The 20843-nt window shown below is 60.1% G+C and overlaps 1 long non-coding RNA gene across 1 annotated transcript; it reads right to left on the minus strand.

Annotated features, from left to right (window-relative positions):
* Window positions 1–10327: 10327 nt before the first annotated feature.
* On the minus strand, window positions 10328–20103 carry LOC121332526. Its single transcript, XR_005952154.1, has 3 exons — window positions 20044–20103; window positions 14898–15082; window positions 10328–11628 (listed from the first exon to the last, which is right to left on the minus strand). It is a non-coding gene; the product is annotated as an uncharacterized LOC121332526 (long non-coding RNA).
* Between the last annotated feature and the right edge of the window lie 740 nt (window positions 20104–20843).

The raw sequence follows: 20843 nt of genomic DNA on the forward strand, positions 1-20843 counted from the left end.
TGCTCTTCCCTGCTGTTTGGCAGCTGTGCCTGCAGACTGCAATGCCTGGCTCTGGTTTTTACAGCCTTGGTCATCTTCAGCAGCAAAACATCTCTGGAGCTGCTCTTGTTGCCAGTTCTGATGCACAGGAGAAGATGAGGATCCCGAGGGCAGCTGTTCCCAGTGACAGGGGGATTTCTTTGTGCCTGAGCAGCTCTTTCTGGATGGGGCAAGGCAGGAGCCCCGGGGGCGTGGGAGTTGGCGAAACTGCTCGCAGCAGTGAATGGAGTGAACGTGTCACCTTGCTCTGAAGAGCCCGGACAACAAGCCACCTCTGAATGTGCTCAGCACTCCCATTCCAGGTGGAGGAGCCCTTGGCTAAGGCTCCAGGCATGCCAGTGCGTCCAGGCAGAGCTTGGAAAGTCATCTCCTGGGAGAATAAAAGCCTGGAGGTGTATCTGAGTGGCAGGAAGGCTGTCCCCATTAAATACAGAACCTCAGAAAAGTCTTCTCATCCTTGCAGCATGAGGGAAGTCTCCCTCCCTCTCCTACAGCTGCAATGGAGTTTCATCCCCACAGTTCCTGCTTCCTTCCATTCCGTGGCTCTTTGGGTAGGCTTGGAGCAAAAGCTGCAGATCTCAGTTGTTGGGATTTGGCAAATGTGGTTTCTTACAGGGATTGCACAGGGACAAGAGCACTGAGGGTGTCTGGAAGGTTAAAAGCAGGACAGATCCTGCTGTGCAGCTCTCCAGAGGCACGGAGAGCAAGCCCTGTGTGAGTGACTGCACTTGGAGCTCTGGGAGGGATCCCTGCAGTCTGTCCTCGCTGCCCCTCCTCACCTGGAAGTGTGTGTGACTAGGTCCATGCTAACACTGTTTGTACTCTTGTATTGTGTTGCAATTTGATCACCATTAAATAATTCCCTTAAACTCTCTGGCTTGATTGCTTTTTTGTTTGGTTGGGTTTTTTGTTTTGTTTTGTTTTGTTTTTTTGCTTTACCTGTGCCTTTTGCCCATTTATTTTGGCTCACGTTGCTTCCTTTCCTCTTGTGGCTGCTCTGTCCCTTCTCCCTGAGGCTCCAGTCTTGCCCTGTCCCTCTCTCAACTATGTCCAGTCACCTTCATCTTGTTTTTTAAGCTTCCTGCAAAGCCTGGCTTGCTCTGGCCACAGGCAGTGCTTTCTGGGTGAGCTGGAGTGGCCTTGGGGCTTGTTTGTCTTCATGCAGACATGCATGTTTGTCTGTGCTCTCACCAAGCCCAACACCGTCCCCTTCCTTTTTGGAAGCTGTGACTTGACAGAAAGTTTGTAGGTGCTCTGATTTCATCATGAGCTTCCTCCAGTCCCTGATCCAGTGGGGTCACTTGAGAAAAGCTGGGATCAGCTCTGGAGCCAGAGCACAAGGCACGTGGGGTGCTGGGGAAGCTGGAGCTGTTGGTTCCCACGGCCCATGGCTTTCTCTAACCTGGATTTGGCACCCACAGGTTCTATTTTATTGTGGTTCTGCCTCTCTGTGCCCACCCCCTCCTTCCCTGGGTGAGAAGATTTAGTTTTTATTGTTGTCTAGTCAGGTGAAACCACCTCGGGGCTAGTGGGGGTTGGGTGTATTTACCATTCTCCTCCTTTCCTGAGCAAATCTGTTTGTTGCTCAACTCTAAACATTTCTTTGGGTTGAAAGAGCAGGTTGTTGGGATATAGATAAAAACGGCATTTTGAATAAGAAGTGAATTGGTGTCCTGAAGCCACAAGCACCATAGCCAAGCTTTTCTCTCCCCAGTGTCTGTGTCCCTGTGTGCAGCTGAAGCTGCAGGGTCCTGCCCTCGCCCGGCCCCAGCTGCTGGAGGTGGCTGCGGAGGCACATCCTGCCCTGCTGCTGCCCCTGGAGGAGGCATCTGAGCTGGCCGGGCTGGGAGAAAGGAAAGCTGGCCTTGGGCCACCACAGCTGGGAGCAAGTGCCAGTGTTCTAAAGGGGGGAGCATTCATTCCTTGTTCTGATGGAGCAAAGGTAGCCATGGAGTGACTGCTGCAGAGCTTTCTGCCTTAAGCAGAGCTGGTGTTTTGTGTCTAAATTCTCTGTGCTCCCCCTGAGGTGCCCGAGGCAGTTGTGCTGTTTGGGAGGTTTGATTCCCTCCTGCCTTGTGGCTATTCTTGGGTCAGTGTTTAGCAAGTTCTATTGAAACAACCTCCTCTACAGCTTGGGATGGTGATTATTTCTCTGCCCCTGCCCTGGAGCTCCGTGAGTCGCTGCAGTGCTGCTGTCTGGGGCTCTCTGGGAGGTCTGTGCCTGGCCAGCTCAGCGTGGGAGCAGGAATTTGCAGGGCATCAGGCAGACAGAGTCATTTGGGTTGGAAAACCCCACAAGAACGAGTCCAAGAGTTCCCCCAGCGCTGCCAAAGCCACCACTAAGCCATGTCCCAAAGTGCCACGTCCACAGATTTTTTTTTAGGAGCTCCAGGGATGGTGAGTCTGCCACATCCCTGGGCAGTGTGTGCCAATGCCCAACCACCTTTCAGTGAATATATTTTCTCTAATTTCCAACCTAAACCTCCCCTGACACAACTTAAGGCTGTTTCCTCTTGTCCTGTTACGTGGGAGAAGAGGCTGACCCCCACATGGTTCAAACCTCCTGCCAGGGAGTTGCAGGGAGCAGAGAATTAACTGGGTGTCAGCAGAGCTCCAGGAAAGGATCGCTGTACTTAAAACCCACCCTTGTCTGTCACTTGCACAGCTGCAGGAATGATGTCCCAGCATTCCTGATCCCCTGATTAACCCTGTGCACGGCTTCCCTGATTTGTCCCCTCTTTTTTATCCCCATTGCTTGACAATGTGTGGGATAAGAGCTCTGATTTTCAGGGAAACAAGCAGAATGGAGCAGTGGGTGAGCATGAGTGAGTGGGGTCACATGGGACAGTGAGGTGACAGCAGCTCCTGGATGTTCTTGTGTCCAAGCAGGTGCATGTGGGGACTCACCTGCAGAGATAAAGGTGTGTAAGAGATAAAGCCCAGCCGTGGCACCGTGAGCCAGGTGAGCTTCAGCTGCATGTTGATCCAATTGAGTCAGAGATGGGATTGACCCTGCTGGATTTACCACTTCTATAAAGCTCCGTGGGAGTTTGCTCCTGCTGTAACCCTGAGTACCAACATAAAGCACTCCCTGTTCCAGCTGGTGATGCTTTCTTGGAAAATGCTGATGGAAAAGCTGTAGGAACTTCCCCACATCCAGGCTGGACACTTCATGGGAGGATGGGTTTTTGTCATGTAGGTTTTATTTGGCTTGTTGTGGGGTAACTGTTGAAATCAGAGAATCATGTAGGTTGGAAAAGACCTCAGAGATCATCAAGTGCAAGTGCTGCAGTCTGAGCTGACACAGGACAGGTAAGCACAGGCTCTGTATTTAAATGCTGAAATCTTCCCTTATGTCAAATCCTGCCTTGGGTCAAATAACTCCACTCAAAAATGCTGTGCTGGCCTCTGTAAGGCACCCACCAGGAAAACCCAAGTCCTTGGCCAGAGGCTTTTTGGAAAGGGGTGATGACACGGCCCCAGCCCAGCCCCAGGGAGGAGCAGATGGGGCAGAATTGGGAGCACCTCCCAGTGGCAGTGCCTGAGCCTGTGCTGAGGGAACTGTCCTGTGTGGGGATGACACGGGATGAGCCTCAGGAAAGTGTTGGTGAAGCCCTTTTGGTACAAAACTAAAGGGGCTTTGCAGTGGGATTCAACCTCCCCTGCTCTGAGTCCTCCCATGCATCCTGTGCCCTGGGGGGTGACTTGCATCTCCATGAGCTGAATGAAAATTCCTACTGTTCAGCCCATTCCTCTGTTTTCCTGTTGCGTTTTCCCTTTTCCTCCTGGCAGAGTTGTCTCTCTGCCAGGCCATGACTGTCCCAGCCCTTGCCTGAGCTGCATTAGCAACATTTGAGCACTGAATGCTCTTGGTTAAGCCCTTGGCTGTGTAGCCACTGTAAACTACTGGGTGTTTATAGGTTTGGGGTTTTTTTTTTCCTAGCTCTGCCTTCCAGGCTGTGCCATTCCCTTTGGTTGCAGGGATTTTTTTTTGTGGAAGAGGAACTGGAGCTGGTGCTGAGACCCAGAGTCCCCAAACATCTCAGTGTAAATAAGGGATCTGTTGATCCTTTCCTCAAGCCCAAGCCAAGCCTGCCCCTGAAGTGAAACCACCAGATCCAGAAACTCTTTCCAAAGAGAATCCATCCTCCTGGCTTTGGGGACTGCTGGAAGCTCCAGGACTTCTTCAGGGAGCAGGAAGGATGGAGCCATGGCAAGGCCAGGGTCTGAAACAGAGCTGCTGGGAGAGCTGGGGCTGGGATCCCACCAGCCATGGTCCTGTGCTGGCTCTGGACCCCTCCAGCTCCCTCAGACCCCCGCCAGGCAGGAGTGCTGTGTCCTGGTTGCCTGTGACTTTTTCCAGGAGGAGGAGGGGGGATGCTGGGGGTCTGATTACAGGCAGCTGCCTGCAGCAGGCAGGGCAGGGCAGGGACGCTGCTCTGAGCAGGGATGTGGCACCCTGGGCACTGCTGTACCTTCACCAAGAGCTGTGGGGAGCCTGCAAGGGACCCCTGGAGTGCTGGGGGTCACAGGGCAGCAGTTCCCCCTGAAACAAGGATGTGGGAATTGCAGTCACAGACTGGTCTGAGCTGGAAGGGACCTTAAAGCTCCTCCAGGAAGGGTGAGCTGGGCTGGCCAGGAGAGAGGCAGCTGGATCTCCATGGGGGAGCATTTATCATTCAGGTGTGGTTTGTCAGGACAGCTTTGGGTGCTCCAGTGGGAGTGGAGCTGGGCACAAGGAGAATCCCCAGCCGGGAGCAGGGGGAAGGTGAGGACAAGCGGAAGGGGGCTGGGGGACAGCGGGGTCTCCTCTAATCCTTCTTTCAGTGTGGGTGAAAAAATACAGCTGAAAAGAGGAGATACCCCCGAGAAGGGCTCGAATTAGGAAATAGCCGCAGACAGGGGGGTCCCTGCTCCCGCTCCGCTCCCCGCGGCCGGGCGAGGGCAGCAGAGGCCGGGAAGCGGCGGGGCCGGGGCTGGGGATCCCCCGTTCCCCGCACCCTGCCCTGCCAGCGGGGCACGGCACCGCCAGCACCGGCCTTTAGGAACCTGCTCTCATTAGCAGCAATAAAACTAGTTGTAATTTCTATTTTTTATTTTTATCGTTGAAAGCCCGTGAATCCCGAGTAGAGTAGATGTGCTCCTCGACACTCCAGCCCCAAATCCTCCCCCAAGTGTCTCCTGCAGACACAAAGGGCTTGTCCTGCTGCTGTGTCTGCTCAGCATCCTCTGGGAAACCCATGGAGCGGGACAGGACAGGCTGGGGGTGCCTCCAGCGCAGGGGACATGGGACATCACCTTATTGCTGTCCCCTCTTGCGCACTCAGGACCAGCATGGGAGATGCTGGACCTGTCCTCACGCCCTGTCTGGCAGGGGCACCCAGAACCTGGCCACACCCTGCCACCAGCGGCCATCCCTGGTGCCAGCCACCCCCTGGAGGAGGCACCTCGGGGCAGCACGGTGCCAGGCTGGGCTTCACCCCCGGGACCCTCACACCGCCACCGAGGAGCTCCGGGCACAAGGGGTGTCCCGGCCCTGGCTGTCCCCATGGCCCACAGCCGGGCCGATCCCGGGCTGCCCCGGCCCAGCTCCCTCTCCCGGCCTGGCTCGCTCCGTGCCCTGCCATCTTGCGCCTGTGAATAATTCACCGTCCCTGTCCCCGTTGTTTCCTTGCAGGTATTTATAGCCCGTGATCACGTCTCCTTGGAGGCAGCTCGCTCCGCCGCCGTGTAAATTTAGCTCCCGTCGTCTCTCACATGTCATGCCCTCCAGCCCTTGCGGGAGCCCTTCCATGCGGGCCCGGAGCCCGCACGTCCCCCTCCATCGCTGCCCCACGGCTGGGCAGCGGTGCTGGCCGTGCCGTGCCGTGCCCGGTGTGCCCGTGCCGTGCCCGGTGTGCCCCGGAGGCCGGGGCAGCTCGGCTTCCCTCCGGCAGCTGCGCGGGGCCACCGAGCCCTTCAGCTGCCGCGGCACGGGGGACGCTTTGAAATTCCTGGGCTGCCATCTGTGCTATGCAAATGGCCCGATCTGACGGCTGCTGCGGACCCGCTTCCGGACCCAGCGCTGGAGCTGTTGTTATCCCGCTGCTCGTCCCGGAGCCACGTTCGAGGAGCACGAACATCGCCCTTCTCCTGCCGCCCCCTTGACAGCCAGCCCTGTGCTCTGCCCAGTGAGGAGGGAACGGGGCAGCTCTGCCCTCGGCGGGTGGATGCTTCTTCCACGAGGTCACCTCCAGTCCCCAGGGTGCTCGGCCTGGCTGCCGGTGTCACGGTGCCCCTGTCCTCGCCGGGATACGGAGCCAGGCCCGGGACTGCAGCACACGGGCCGGCTGTGCTGTGCACAGGTGGGCTCCGAGGATGGGCGCCAGTGGGGACGGAGCCACTCGGGCACTGGGACAGCTGATGGAGCGGGAATGCGGCAGGAGCAGTGCCCGTGTCACAGCGTGCTCATCCCCCTCAGGGTGGGCTGCTCCCACAGGACCCCACCCCAGGCACCCATCCCCAGCCTGGGCCTGGTGAGCCACAGGCAGACAAAGCAGGAGCGAGCACCCTCCCCTGCTCCCCATTCCCCACCCTGCTGCTGGTGTGCAAATACCCCCGTGAAGCCCCAGCTTCTCCCCAAATTCACCGGGGCGGTGCTGGGGGGCTGAGGCTGCACCTTCGGGTGCCGAGATGGCAGCGAGGGGCCACCATGCCCACACAGCTCCTGCTCGGTGCTCTTTAAACGCCGATCCGCTGGGGAGGTGGCAGCGGCTCCCTGGGGTGGCGAGGGAAGCGGGGGGCACGTTTGCCAGCGCGGAGCACGGAGGTAATTAATGAGCATCCTGCGCTGCTCCCCGCTGCGCCTCCATCCCCCAGGACCCCTCGGCCGGCAGCGCGGGTACCGCCTGCTCCTGCCGGCGCTGGGGGCCGGGGGACCTGGCGGCACGGGGCCTCGTTAATATTTTAGGAGCTCTTTTGTCCGCAGGGGATGGGGAGGCTCGTTCGCAATCGCCTTTCATCTCCGTGAGGCCTCCGCGCGGCTCCAGCCTCTTATCTGCCGCCTCCTCGCTGCTTCCCTCCAGCTTGTTATGGGGCTTGCGTTGTTGTTTTCTTTCTGGGAAGGGTTGGAAAAAAAGCCTGGCTGCTCCTGGCCAAAGGGCATCCGCCAGCCGTGCTGGCGGCAGCTGCTGGAGCATCCCCGCACGGCTCCTGCCTGCCTGCTGCCGTCCCTCCGCCGCCTGCTCGGGGCTGCAGCCCTGCCCGGGCTGGGCTGTGCCAGGGGCTGGGGCTGGCTGTGCCCCTGCTGGTCCTGGGGAGGGCCTGGAGGTGGCTGCTGAGCCTGGGCCCCTGTGGTGGCAGGGAGAGGGGGTTTTTGTGTGTGGGTGTGTGTGTGTGCATGCACTGCCTGCCTGTGCCACTGGTGGAACTGGAGACCCCCAAGGGCTGTGCCAAGGGGTCCATGGACCCACTGAAACCCCATTCTTTGTGGGGGGCGCCTAGTGGGAACATGAAAAAACAGCCCTGGTGCCTTGTGGCTGGCTGGGAAGGGGCAGAGCCAAAGTGCAGAGCTGGGCTGGTTGGAGGAGGAAGAGGGTGATGAAGGAGAAAGTACCTGGAGGGGGAAATGGGAGCTGAGCTGCATTTCTGCTCCCCCTCTGAGCTGGGGAATGTCAGCAAAGTTGGGAGAGCAGAGGGTGCCCTGGGAAGAGGTCTGGCTCAGCCCTGGGGCTTTAACAGCCCCATGGACAATTGTCTCTAGGTCCTCCCTTGGACCTCTCCTTCATCCTCCCCTTGCTCCTCTTGCTATCTTGGGCAATCCCTCACTGTCCCCAGGTCCCAAACTCATACTCTTGGCTCCTCTTGTCCCTCCCAGGCAGTGTTACTCGTGATGTCCCTTCTCCAGTGCTGGTCCCAGCTGACTGAGGGGTGGGCAGCTTGGGGTCCCTGTGTTCTTGGGGGTCTCCAGGTGAACCCCCATGAACACACAGGCTCTCCTGCGGACTGTGTTGCCCTTCTCGTTGATTCTGTCCATCCACTGTGCCACAGAGGCAACAGCACTTACCTTGCCCTGGAAAAAGCCCAGCCCCACGCCTGGCCACCTCCCAGTGTGGGCACAGCCCTGGCGACGGCAAGATGTGCCAGTCCCACCAGGGCTGAACCCATCTGTCCGTCCCTTTGCCCAAGCAGGAACTTGGATCCCCCAGAGGAAATCTGGCTGAAGGCCTTCAGGAGACTTTTGCAACTGTGTTCTGCCAAGGCTGACAGCTTCTTCCCATGGGAAGGTCCTTCCCCATCAGCCAGTGATGCACAACAGGCTTCAAAGCTCCTTCACCGCACAGCCCAGCTGCAGGCACGCCGGTGGGGACTGCTGCTGGCCCCTGGGGAGGTGGCATCCTCCTGCCACTGGCACTGCTGCCAGGTCACCCCAGCTGGCAGTCCAGGCTCGGGGACCTCGGGGAGGGCTGGCGCCTGCGCTCAGGAAGGCGGTGAGCTCACGGGTTTAATTTTCTCAAGGCTTCGTTGGCTCTGACATGTGATCCTCGCTACAGGAAGGACGCGGCGAATGCGTCGTCCCCCGGGGCTGCCTGCCTCGACCTTGTGGGAAGAGGTAAGAGCACAGCATGGCTTTTCCGCCCCACTGGTGTCGCTTCCAACAGCAATTTAATATCTCCCTGATAACCCAGGCTGAGTTTCAGGCACCGTTAAAAAAAAATAAAGCATCTCCTGGTAGAAGTCAGTGTCCTCAGTTGAAATCCCTGGTGTGGGTCTGCGTGGCTGGCCCCACACTGCAGCTGTCCATCGCCAGCTCCAGACTTATCCTTGTCCTCTGGCAGGGCCCTGATGCCCTCCTGGAGAGGATTGGGGACTCCCAGTGTGGGGACTGTCACCCCTGGGCTCTGTGCCCAGAGGAGGGGGAACGTTCACCAGCCCCATCTGGGACACAGTGGGGCTGTGGCAGCTCCATACCACCCCATGGCAAAGCTGCCATCAGTCCCCTCCTTCCCTCCCAGCATCCCAGACATTCCCCCTGGTGCCACCCATGGGGCAGAGGTACCAGGGCTTTTCCCAGCCAAGGGAAGGTCTGGGCTGCTCCCTTTGGGTGTGCACAGCCACCTCGCTGTGACCAGCAGGGCTGCAGGGATTGGGGATCACTTTGGATGCAGCAGGGCTGGGATGGGCTCAGCCCAGGCGTGACCCTCAGGGCTGGGCTGGCCATGCATCTTTCTCCAGGTCCAGGTCTCTGCTCCTGGCTCTGGGCTCACTTTTCTGGTTCCACTTGGTTTCCCTAACTCGATTTCCCAGGCTCCTTCCCGTGGGCTCGATTCCCTGTGCTGACCTCTGTGAGCCCTCCAGCACCTCCAGAACAGAGGTTCCTTGGGCCTGGCTTGCTCGACATGGATCTCCAGGCTCGGTTCTCCAGGCACACCTTGCCAGAGGTGTCTCCCAGGCTCGATGCCTCGCTGGTGCTTCCCGGGGCTCTCCCCATCAGCTCGGTGCCAGCAGAGGGCCTCCCTTACCAGCACAGCACCGTCTGGAAATTATAAAACACATTATCTATTTGGCAAAACTTTGTGCAAGGATCAGGAAAAGGGCTGGAATCCGTTCTCCTCCAGGAGACCGGAGACAGCGTGTCCCCCCCGGCTTCTGTTTTCAATGCCAGCACTCAGCCGCGTTAAAGCCGTGGGAGCGTTCGTCATTAAAATGGCAATTGTGGAGCCAGGCAATAAATTTAACATCATAAAAGGCGCTGGGAGGGTCTCGCTCATCTGTTGCTCTTCAAAGAAAAGTGTTAGTTGCTTCCGAGAAAAAGAAAAAAAAAAATTGGGAAGAGCAGGTGAGAGGGGACGGGGTGGCAGCTCCCCCCGACTGCTGGGGCGCTGCGGGCAGCGAGGCCGGGCAGAGGGGACCTTTTGGGGTGCCCGTGGGGCTGGGGGTGCCAGAGGAGGGGGCGTTGGGGCTCTTTCCAGGTGCTGGGGTTTCCTCTCTGCGTGTCTCAGTGGGATGAGCGGATGTGGGAACGCCTCCCCTTGTGCCGCCGGGGTGCTCTGTCCCCCGCCCCAGGGAATGAGGGACACGCAGCAGGCAGGGTGACATCGGCCAGGGCTCCCTGCTCTGTCCTGCACCCCTGCGGCGCCGCTGGTCCCCCCGGGCTGGGACCCCGCAGCTCCCGCCGCCAGCGCCGCCGCTAGCGCCGATAGCCATCATCTCCCAACGCCAGGCTCCGGCCGCCGGCGTCTGCCGGCAGAATTAGCCGTCGGGTTGGAACCGTTCGCTAAATAATTCAGGAGATTTCTTCCTTTTCTCTCCTTTAAGGTCGGAGTATTTTCCAGGCTGGGTTTCCATCGAGGGGGTGCGGACACGCTCAGGCAGTACCGCCATGTGTTTACAGCTCAGCTCCCGGCGTTATTTAGGGATTGTAAAACCACAGCAGCTCGCTCGCTCGCTCCCCCCCGCTCGCCGCAGCCAATTTTTTTCCTCCATGCGGCTCTCGTTGCAGCGGCAAAGGTCAACCCCGCTCCTTTGAAAGCAGCACCCCCCTCCCTTATCAGATTTAGGAATCCTTGGGGGAGGTTGAAGCCGAAAAGCAGGCAAAGCCAGCTGGCCGCGCTCCGGCCGGGGGGGCGGCGGGGCTGCAGGGTGGGAAGGAAGGATGGAGGTGGCTGCCGCGGGAGGAGGAGGAGGAGGAGGAGGGCGGTGGGATGAGCCCCCGCGCCCGGGCGGGGCAGCGGCAGCGGTGAAGAATGGGGCGCAGATAACCCAGCTGATTAGCGGCCGCGCCGGGCTCGGGCTGGGCGAATTTGATGTGATGGGGAAATCGCTGCCCGGGTGAAGTCAGCGCGGCTCGGGGTGGCTGGGGAGCCCTCAGAGCAGGGATGGGGGTCACAGCAGAGGGTGAGCCCTGCGGAGGAGGGCTGGGGGCACGGGGATGGGATGAGGATGGGGGCACGGGAGCAGAGTGAGCTCCATGGAAGAGGGATGAGGGTTGTGACAGAGAGTGGGCCGTGGAACCGGACTGGGGGGTCACAGTGATGGGGTGAGCCCCGTGGCAGAGAGGTGGGGGTCACAGTGAGGGGACAGTGCCCGTGGCAAATGTCTGGGGTCTATGGCAGGGCCCGGGAATGGATGGGATATTATCCCCTGGGATAATCTGCTCTGGGGGGCACTCCCTGCCCTCTGCCCCACCCCCCAAACTGGGCAGACATGGGGAACCTCAGTGAGGATGAGCAGGGGAAGAACTCTAAGGGCTCATGGCCATGGATGGGGTGACCAAGTGACGGCGAGAGTGGCACTGGGGTCCCTGGGGAGAGGGAAGGAGGCAGGAGGGAGCAGGGGAAGAGGGACGAGGACGGAAGGCAGGCGTGGGGCGGAGCTCGGACGCGGGGCAGCCCCGGCCGGTGCCGGGCGCTGCCCTGGAGACGCTCCCTGCTGGTCCTGTCCCGGCCCAGGCACCGCTCACGCCATCAGACTTTGCCAGCGGATGGTTTTTAATTAAAACCAGAAGATGCTGCTCTGCGCCCCGGCCCTTCAGGGATGACCACTGCTCACATCCTCTGCCTTTGGTCTTCCTGGCTGCACAGCTTGACACGGGGAGATGAAAGTCCCTCCCTGCCAAAAAAGCACCAGAAAAAAAAGGGCAGTCATAAAATCACGCCTCCAGGATGTCCCCAGCCGAGGGTCCAGCGGGGTCCTGCCAACCAGGGGACATGGCCAGGGCCCAGCAGCAGCCCGGGGAGTGGGGCTGTTGCCTTCAGCCCTTCTAAAAATAACAGCTCCGAGCGCCGGGCGCCTAACTGGAACCAGCTTTCCAAACTCCCAGCTGGAAGCAGCTTTAGGAGCCTGCACCAGCCTTTCTGGGAAAGAGCAATTAAAAATAGCGAGCAACTGAAAGCGCTGTCCCTGCTGCCCATCCTGCCCCTGCGTGGGGAGCACACAGGGAGCCAGGTTTGGAGGGCAGGTGTTTCCCTCTGCTCAGCTTGGAAAGGCCAGCAGCTCCTAGAGATGGAGCTGGAAGGATGTCATGGGGGGATTCACCCTCCCTGATCCCAGGAGAAAGGGAGCAGTGGGCTCAGAGCCCCCCAAGGAGAGCAGGTGGGGCTATTCCAGCATTGTCACCTGCTGGTTGTGGGTGCTGGAGATGGAGCTGGAGCTGGCATGGAGCTGGGGCCACATCCAGGCTGGGGCCTGGAAGGCCAAAGGCCAGGCTGTCCCAGGAAGGTGTGGATAGAACAACATCCTACAGCAGGGGTGGGAGGGGAATTCTGGGGACAGGTGAGGGGCTCTGAGTATCCCACATGGGCTCCAGCTCATCCACTCACCCTGGATCCAACCCATCCATTCCCACAGCTCCACCCCACCCACTCACATGGGACCCCAAACATCCACCCTCACGAGCTCCAGCTCTGTGGATACATGCTCTCCATCCCACTCCCTTTGGGGCTCAGCCCCATCACTCCTGAGCATGCCCATGGCTGGGATGGGTGCTGGACCCCTGCCCACACTGAGCCTGGAGATGGCCGCATGCAGGTTTAGCTGGTGGCATGTGCCTGATGCCCCGTGCCCGGCTGGTCGGTTCTGTGCCCAACCCTCCATTCCATGGCACAGAGCCTGCACCCCCACGTGCTGCTGCTCCCACTGATCCCAATGATCCCACTGCTCCCACTGCTCCCACTGCTCCCCAGCTCCACGCTCACTCCCTTTCCCCACCACCAGCCTGCTGGCCTGGCTTATGGGGTACCCTGGTTGCCCCTTGGCTGGGCTGCTCCAGGCATCCGTGTGGCCACGCTTCCCCCGAGCCATGGTCGCCTGCCAGCGTCTGCCTGCTCTTCCTTCCCCTCCCTAATGAGAGCAAACAGGGCCAGGGCAGAGCCCCCGGAGCTCCCCCAGCGGCGGCTCCCCGGGCGCTCGTTTCCTCTCTGCTGCCTTCGTCTCGTTACGTCCTAATTCCCTAACGAAGGGCCATGGGAGAGGAAGTCTTGCGGAAGCCGGTCCTGGCAGCCGCCTTCCTGCTGCCAACCCCAGCCCCGGCACAACGGCATTTCCTCGGGACTGGACAAGACCTAATTCATGTTTTTGGTCTGGCACAAACCATGCTGCTCTCTGCCCCTCTTGCTCAGTCAGGGCCCCCCCGTTCTCCTTCCCATTTTGTATTTATCCAGGTCATGAGCAAGGATGTCCCACACCCTCCTTGAAAATGCCAGTGAAATGCTCCCCTTCTCCTGTGCCAGCAGCATGCTGTGGATTCCCAGGTGTCTCCAAGCATCCCGAGTGCTCCAGGTGTGCCTCCAGCTGAGTGGCTGCCGCTGGTACCCATGTCCAGACGATGGAAAAGCTGATGTTTTGGGACTATCTTGGGACAGCAGCTCAACAGCTGTTGTGTCCCAGTGGGTTTCTGAGCACAAGTGGGAATATCCACCAATCCCCTTAGCAATGCACTAATGCCTCTCATCGCCTATTCTTTGTCATTGCTATGGAGAAACCCTCTCCCTTTCCTTTTCTTCCATGTGCCAGCGAATTCCTATATCCTTTAGCTTCCCTCACCAACTCCTTCCATCCCCTGCAGACTCCTTTTCCCCCCTCACTCATCTCAGGAGCTGCCAGCCCCACGAGAAGCAGGACAGTGGTCCGTGAGTGCAGCTGCGTGAGCCCCTCGGGGCTGGAGCGAGGACGAGGAACGGTCACCACGGAGGGTGGCCAGCCCTGCCAGCTCAACCAACAGATGTGCCACCACTTTTCAGGACAAAACCCTTCCTCCACATAGAGGTGCACAACCAGGGGCTGTGCTGGGGGCTTTGTTTTCTTTTAGAGCCCCAGCAGTGACACGGGGACCCTGGCAGGGAGCAGTGCCCACAGGATTGTGCTGTGCTGGCAGGGACAGATGCAGATGGGAGGTTGGACTGCAGGTGAATAAGGATTCTAACAGCCTAGAGGGGTCCTAAAGGGTTCTTTGGGGACCCTTTGGGGATGTGGAGGAAAAAGCAAAGTGGCACACCGGGGTCTCTGCTGCCTCGGTGCAGCCCTGTGATGTTCCCAGCTCAGGGAGCTTGGCAAAGCCCAGGAGAACACAGGAATTTGTCTCTGCACTCTTTCCTGAGGGAGTTTTGCTCCTGCCAAGGGGAGTTCATTCCAGAGGATTCCCCAAGGGGATGCTCACAGAGTGGTTCATGGGAAGATGGGCAGCTCGCTCAGGGATCCACCAGGCAGGTGAAGAGCAGCTCTGGAGGGATCACAAAGGGAGATGAGGCTTCTCCCACCTCTTTTGTGCTCGCTGCCTTCCCGTGCAGGGCTCGGCCCCACCAGGTGAAGGCAGGAAGGCATCAGGCAGCACAGCAGGGCTGGTGGGAGTAGCATGGTGGGGGGCCCAGCTGGTGCGTGGGCCCACGGAGAGGCTGCACTGAGAAAGGAGAAAAGGGAAAATGGCTTCTCTAAACCCCCAGGTGCCATTGGGAGGCAGGCACGGGGTGAGGCAGGGAGGGCAGAGCTCGAGGGGAGCCCCTGCCTCTGGACAGCAGGGCATGGAGAGCCGGTGTTGTGGCAGGGAGCCAGCAGGAGGAAGGCAGAGCCTGTGGGGTGGAATGAAGCACCAGGGACTGAGCAGCACCAGTGACCACGGGCACTGCCAAGGCACTGCTGGATCAGGAGCAGCGTTTTCCCAGGAGCCTCCAAACCCCACCAAAGCTTGGTCCCCAGGAGCCACCACCACAGACCAAACCCCTGCATCCCCCAGCCCAGAGTGGGGTCCTGGGGGTGAGGTGCAGGAGGAACCTTTTCTCCTGGAGCCACCACCCTGCCCTGCCCAGGGAGCTGCTGGGACCTGCCCAAGGCAGTGACAGCTGGCTGCCCCTCACCATGGGACATCCAGCACTGAGGAGACATACCTGGGACATGGAAGGAGTCTCTCCACATGATGAGCACTGCTTGATGCCTTTGAGTCCCCAGAGTTCCCACCATGGCTCCTCGAGTGTGTCACCACACCTGCTTTGCTCCCAGGGCTCCTCCCTGGCTTTCTGCCCAGGTCATGTCCTGGCCAACCACTCCTCAGGATGGCATCTCCTCTGGGCAGCTGATGGAGGGGGGATCAAGAACAGACCATAAGCTGGGCTTAACCAAAAGGGATCATTTCCATGAGGCACAGGGAAAAATGAACCCTCTGACCATGGGAGAGAGCAGGAAAGGGCTGTGCAGGAATGGCAAGGGAGAAGGTGGCACCCTGAGAGGTGGCAGTGGGAGGTTAGAGGGGCGAGGGTACCACAAGGTGTGTTTAATTCCTGGAATGGCTTCAGCAAAGGACGCCCTGACAGCACAGCTCAGTTCCTCCCAGCTGTGCTTGTCTGCAAAACAGCCATCCCTGCTTCCCCAAAATACTTGGGAGGGCTGGAGTAGGCCAACTCCACCACCCTCATCGATGCTGCAGGGAGCCTATTTTAAGCCTTGCTAACGTAGGAGGATTAAATTTGGCTGGCTGAGACACGTCCTGCTCCCAGCTGTCCCCCAGCCTCCCCTGAGGTTGGCAGCTCTGCCGCAGGCACGGCTCACGAGGCAGGAGGCTGCCCTGGACCTCCAGGGTCAGCTGCCCTGCACAAGAGGAACCCAAAACTGGGGCATCTCCTTGGATGCAGAGGCACTCAGCCGGGCTGAGGGCAAAAGCTCTTCCAGGCATTGGTGTCAACAGGTTGACCCACAGGAATGTGGTGGGAAGCACCGAGGGATGAGCTCTTGTGCTGTGGATGGGTTTGGAGTGAGCTGGGCTCTCCAGCCCCATGGTCCCCTCCAGAGTGCCCTTACCCAGAGGAGCTGAGTGATGGGAGAGCCTTCTCCCCATCCTGGCATCCCCCTGCCTGCACAGCAGGGATGTCTGTGCCCAGGGAGTCCTGCTGAGACCCACAGACCGATTTGCCCCTTCCCATGGGGCGCGGACTCCTCTCCCTTGCCCTCGCCCCCTGCACTCCCACAGATCCCCACCAAGCTCATTGTTGTATTAATTGACAGAGCACTCATTGCTGGAGGTCTTGCCGAAGAACCTCATGGAAAATTGCGTGTTGCCTGCCTGGAATTCCCTGCCTGGTGCCAACTCGGGGTATATTTAAGCGAGTGTCACACCCGGCCACCGAGGGCTGCATCGGCAGCACCGTCTGCACCCACGCAGCCCAGGGCAAACGCTTGGCCGCAGGAAGTGAAGCAAGAGCTGGTTTACACCTATAGGGACGGAGCAGCACTGGCTCCATCGCCGATCCCCGCCGCCACGGGGAGCATCACTCCGCTGCTCTTCCTCCCCTCGCTCCTTTGGAAGACGCGGGTAATAATCCCCATCACCTATTTGCGAGGCTGTTGTGAATTTTCATGAGCTCCCATCTGAACGGGGCTTTGAGCAGGAAAACTGCTGTATCAGCTCTAGGCAATGATAAACAATACTCAGCATTTACATATTCAAAGCACTTTGATTAACTCTTGGGGTTTGAGGACTTGAGTCGATTCCCACCCGACCGTAATGGCAGCTGGACGGGGCGAGGGGCGGCGCTGGGGGAGAGCTGAGGGGAGAGCTGGGGGTTCACTCCGCCGGGAGAAACCCCCGACAAAGTCACGCAAAGCACCTCCTGCCTGAAATCCCTGCCTGGAACGGAGGAAAGATAAATCCGGCTGGTCCCCGCCTGCGGGAAGGGGCAGATCCCGCCATGCGGAGCGGGTGCCGAGCTGGAGTATCAGCGGTTCTGCCGCAGACGCTGTAACCAGGTGTTAAATAGCTGTGAAATGCTAACTTGATTCACGCAGGAATTGCCAAATAAAGGATTTTTTTCTTTTCTTTTAAGAAAAAAATAAATTAGGGAAGGATGGGCCCACGCCTGCCCTGATGCACAGCGCCGTGACCTCCTCCCCAGGCGCCTGCTAACTCCACGGGGGCATAAAGCCGCGGAGAGCAAATCCAGGAGCACGATTTCGCATTTTATTAAGCCGGTTATTATTTTTTTTTTCTTACCAAGTCTTCACAGTCTCCTGGATTTAAATGCCGCCCCCCCTCCGCCCCTCCCCAGGGGATGCTCAGCCCCCCGGGGTTCCTGCTGCCACGGGACCCTCCAGCATTATTATTGAAATCACTGTCAAACAAGAGCAAAACCTGGCGAAACTTTGGTGCCGCCCTCACCCAGCGACTTCAAATGCGGCAGCGGCCGGGGCTGCCTGCTCCAGGCAGGGGGTATCCGTGCAGAACTGCCAGCTCCGGGGCTAAACCCCTTCCTGAGCGCTGCCGAGCCGCCCGCTCAGCTCCTTCTGCCATTAATTAACGGCAGTCTCGGGAAAAGTAGCTCTCCCTGCTCTGGCGTCGGGGGCCAGTCATCCCGCACCGCAGGATTCCGGCGTATCCCCCAGCCCGAGGCAGAGAGATGCTGCTGCCGTGGCCGCCGCCGTTCAGCCAGCACCGCGTCCTGGCCCTGAAAATCCGGCTCTGGCTGGGGAAGATAAAGGGCAGGGACACGGCCATCCCTGCGGGCGGCTGGAAGCGGGGAGCTGGGCTGCGCTGCCCGCCACGCATGAGCACTGCGAGGCCGCCGCTCTGCTTTCCTATATTAAAAAAGGTTTTCCTGCTGCTAGGAAGGAAACTTTGGGCAGCGTCCCCTGCGCAGCAGCCCGGCAGCAGCAGCCGGAGCAAAGCCCTCGCAGCTCCGGGAGCGGCAGATGCTCGGGCTGCTGGGGGTGCGGGGGGCGTGCGGCTCTGGGCGGGCACAGCCCCTCGGCCCGTGTCCCAGCGCCGCTGGCCGGTCGTGGAGCTCTTTGTACCCGGTGCTGGGGACAACCGGACGGAGCTGGCCATGGAGCGGGGTCACTGGGAAGGACAGGTCCAGCTCCAGAACTTGCGGGAGAGACCGCAAGAGAGATGTCCCAGCTGCTCCCTTCAGCAGGAGGAAGGACCGGGGAGGGCGAAGGGGTGGCCCTGGGGTTGGGGTACGGGGCTGACGCCGCCTGTCCCCGTCCCACCGGCGCACAAGGACACGGGGACTGGGCAGCATCACCCGGCAAAACTCCCGGAGCCCCGCGCGCCCCCCAGGCGGGTCCCCCGGTGCTGGCACGACACCCGGGGACGGGCTCCTGCCTTCACCCCCTGCCCGGTCCCGCTCTCGGGGGCTGCGCATCCCCCGGGGGGCTGCGGGGCGGCGCGGAGCGGGGACACCGGGGTGCCGCTGCCGTGCGGTGCCGCGCCGGGGCCGTGCCGTGCGGTGCCGCCCGCGCCGCGATCGATCGGCATCGACCGTCCCCGCCGCGCTGCTCCAGTTTCCAGCCAATGTCGGGCGGCGGCGGCCCGGGGACCCGCCGGTGGCACCGCGCACCCGCCTGGCGCCGCCCGCGCCGCGCTGCCCCGAAGAGCCGGCCTGGAACGCGCCGGCCGCGGAGCCGCTCGGCCGGGGGCGGCGGCGGGAGGGCGCGGCCGGCCGGGCACCGGAGCGGGCACTGAGCAGGCACTGAGCAGGGCACCGGAGCGGGCACCGAGCAGGGCACCGGAGCGGGCACTGAGCAGGCACCGAGCAGGGCACCGGAGCGGGCACTGAGCAGGCACTGAGCAGGGCACCGGAGCGGGCACTGAGCAGGGCACCGGACTGAGAAGTGGAGCGGCCAAACAGCTGGGCACCAGACTGGGCACTGCCCAGGGCAAGCAGCCAGGCACCAGAGAGGGCACCGAGCAGAGCACTGCTCAAGGAAAACAGCCGGGCACTGAGCAGGGCACCAGACTGAGAACTGGACTGGGCAAACAGCTGGGCATCAGACTGGGCACTGGACTTGGAAGCAGACCAGGCAAACAAGCAATGGGCTGGGAAAGCAATGGGGCAAAGAAGCAGGTACCAGGCAAGGCAAACAATCGTGCACTGAACTGGCACTGAACCAGGTACCAGGCTGAGCAAGCAACCAGATGCTAGAGCAGATATGGAACCAGGCACTGAACCAGGGACCAGACTGGGCACTGGCCTGGGCAAACAAGTGGGCATGGAACCAGGCACAGAACTGAGCACTATGCCAGGCACTGCTGCAGTGAGCCTGGAACTGGGTACCAAACCAGGCAAAGAACTGGGCACCAGGCTGGGCTGTGCTGCAGTGGGCACTGACTGGGAACTGCTGCACTGAGTGCTGCCCAGGCACCAAACTAGACATGAACTGGGCAAAGAACCAGGCTCTGCAGCAGGCAGTGCTGGCCTGGGCACCAAACCAGGCACCGCATCAGGCAGAGCTATGATGACACCGAACCAGACACTTAAGCAGGCACAAAACCATACTGGGCACCATTCTGGGCAGCACCATGGCTGTACCCAGCTGGGTATTGTGACACCAGGCACTGAACAAGGTGCTGAAGAGGCACAGTGTCACTCAGCACCACACCAGCACCAAACTGGGCAGTGCCGTGCAGGGCCCCGGGTGCTGCTCTGTGGGACTGTGCCAGGCTGTCCTGTGCCACAGCACTGCCCTGCACCAACACACAACACCCCCACCACTGCTGCCACCCCAGCACCCCCAACACCACCCAGCATGACACCAGGTACCCCTGCTGCCCTTTGCTCCCTGGGAAGGGGCTCATGTCCCTTCAGGACACCACAGCCCCTTTGGGACCCTGAGGGACACCCACCCAGCACTGCCACCCCGAGACCCTGTCCCTAAGGGTGCAAGTGCCACTCACTGCCACGGCTAACCAAGTGCAGCAGCAAGAGATCTGCCAGCCCTGGGCTGCCAGAGCCCCAGCAGAATCCTGCAATGCCTTTGGATTTTTGGGAAGAGGACCGACCCATGGAGTTGGGGGCTTCTTTTGGCTTTATCCCGGCACGGCCAGGCCTGCGGTCCCCCCAGGTGCCCGTGGGAGGGTGCCCTGGTGGCCGTGCAGCTGCAGGAGGAGCGAGGCTCGTGTTATTTCCGCGATGGTGCCGAAATGTGCGCAAACACTGCCTCCATTATCCGCTCCCGGGCTCTCTGCACAAGCGGGAGAGTGACCCCGGCGTGTTTTGAAACGCAGCCCCTGCGCTAGGTACACAAGCCAGCGGCTCCTCTTACCACGGAAACGCTCGGCCCGGCTGGATAGAGCAGCTTTTGATTGTGTGGGTGTCGCTCCCGGAACCCTCCCACTGCTGCCTCAACCGCTTCGCAACCGGCAGCGCAGCGAGTGGAAAACACGGCTGGCCAGGGCTGGGAAACTGCTCCTGGGGAGGGACCTGCTGCAGGAGCCACGCTCTGGCCGGCTGTGAACAGCTCTGATGATGTGGCTTTTGAGGCATTTGGGGAAAACCTAGGGAAAGGGGATTTTTAGGTGTCTAATGCTGTGGCATTGGGGACTTCAGAGGGTGGTTTTAAAGAGAAGTGAGATAACACTCTCAGGAACATGGTGGGATTGCTGCAGTGTCCTGTACAGGGCCAGGGGCTGGATCCTTGTGAGTTCCTTCCCACTCTGGATATTCCATGATTCTATGAGTAGTTGGAAGGACCAGGGAGGGGGAAGAAGAAGTGTTGGGAGCAGCAGGAAAGGTGGAGGGCTGGGTGCTCCGGGATGGTGTCTTGGTTCAGGGCAAATTTGGGAGAGAACTATATGATAAAATTTGGGAGAGATCTACATGAAAAAATCATCATATAGTCATCCCAGGACAGATGGGTTCAGAGCTATGCAGTGTCTGTCCCCAGCAGCACAACCGTGGGATGGCATCACTCATCTCATGGATGCCCTGTGCCACCCCCGGGGCCAACAGTGCCCCTCCAGCCCTGGGACAGGCTGGGGAGGCTGGCATTTGCTGACTGTCCATGTGGACCGTGCCAGTGCCCTGGCAGCGTGGGGGTCCTGTGGGACCATTTTGGGTAACGCT

The sequence above is a fragment of the Onychostruthus taczanowskii genome, unplaced genomic scaffold (genome assembly GCF_017590055.1).
Source record: "Onychostruthus taczanowskii isolate IOZ18803 unplaced genomic scaffold, ASM1759005v1 scaffold14, whole genome shotgun sequence".
Classification (NCBI taxonomy): domain Eukaryota; kingdom Metazoa; phylum Chordata; class Aves; order Passeriformes; family Passeridae; genus Onychostruthus; species Onychostruthus taczanowskii.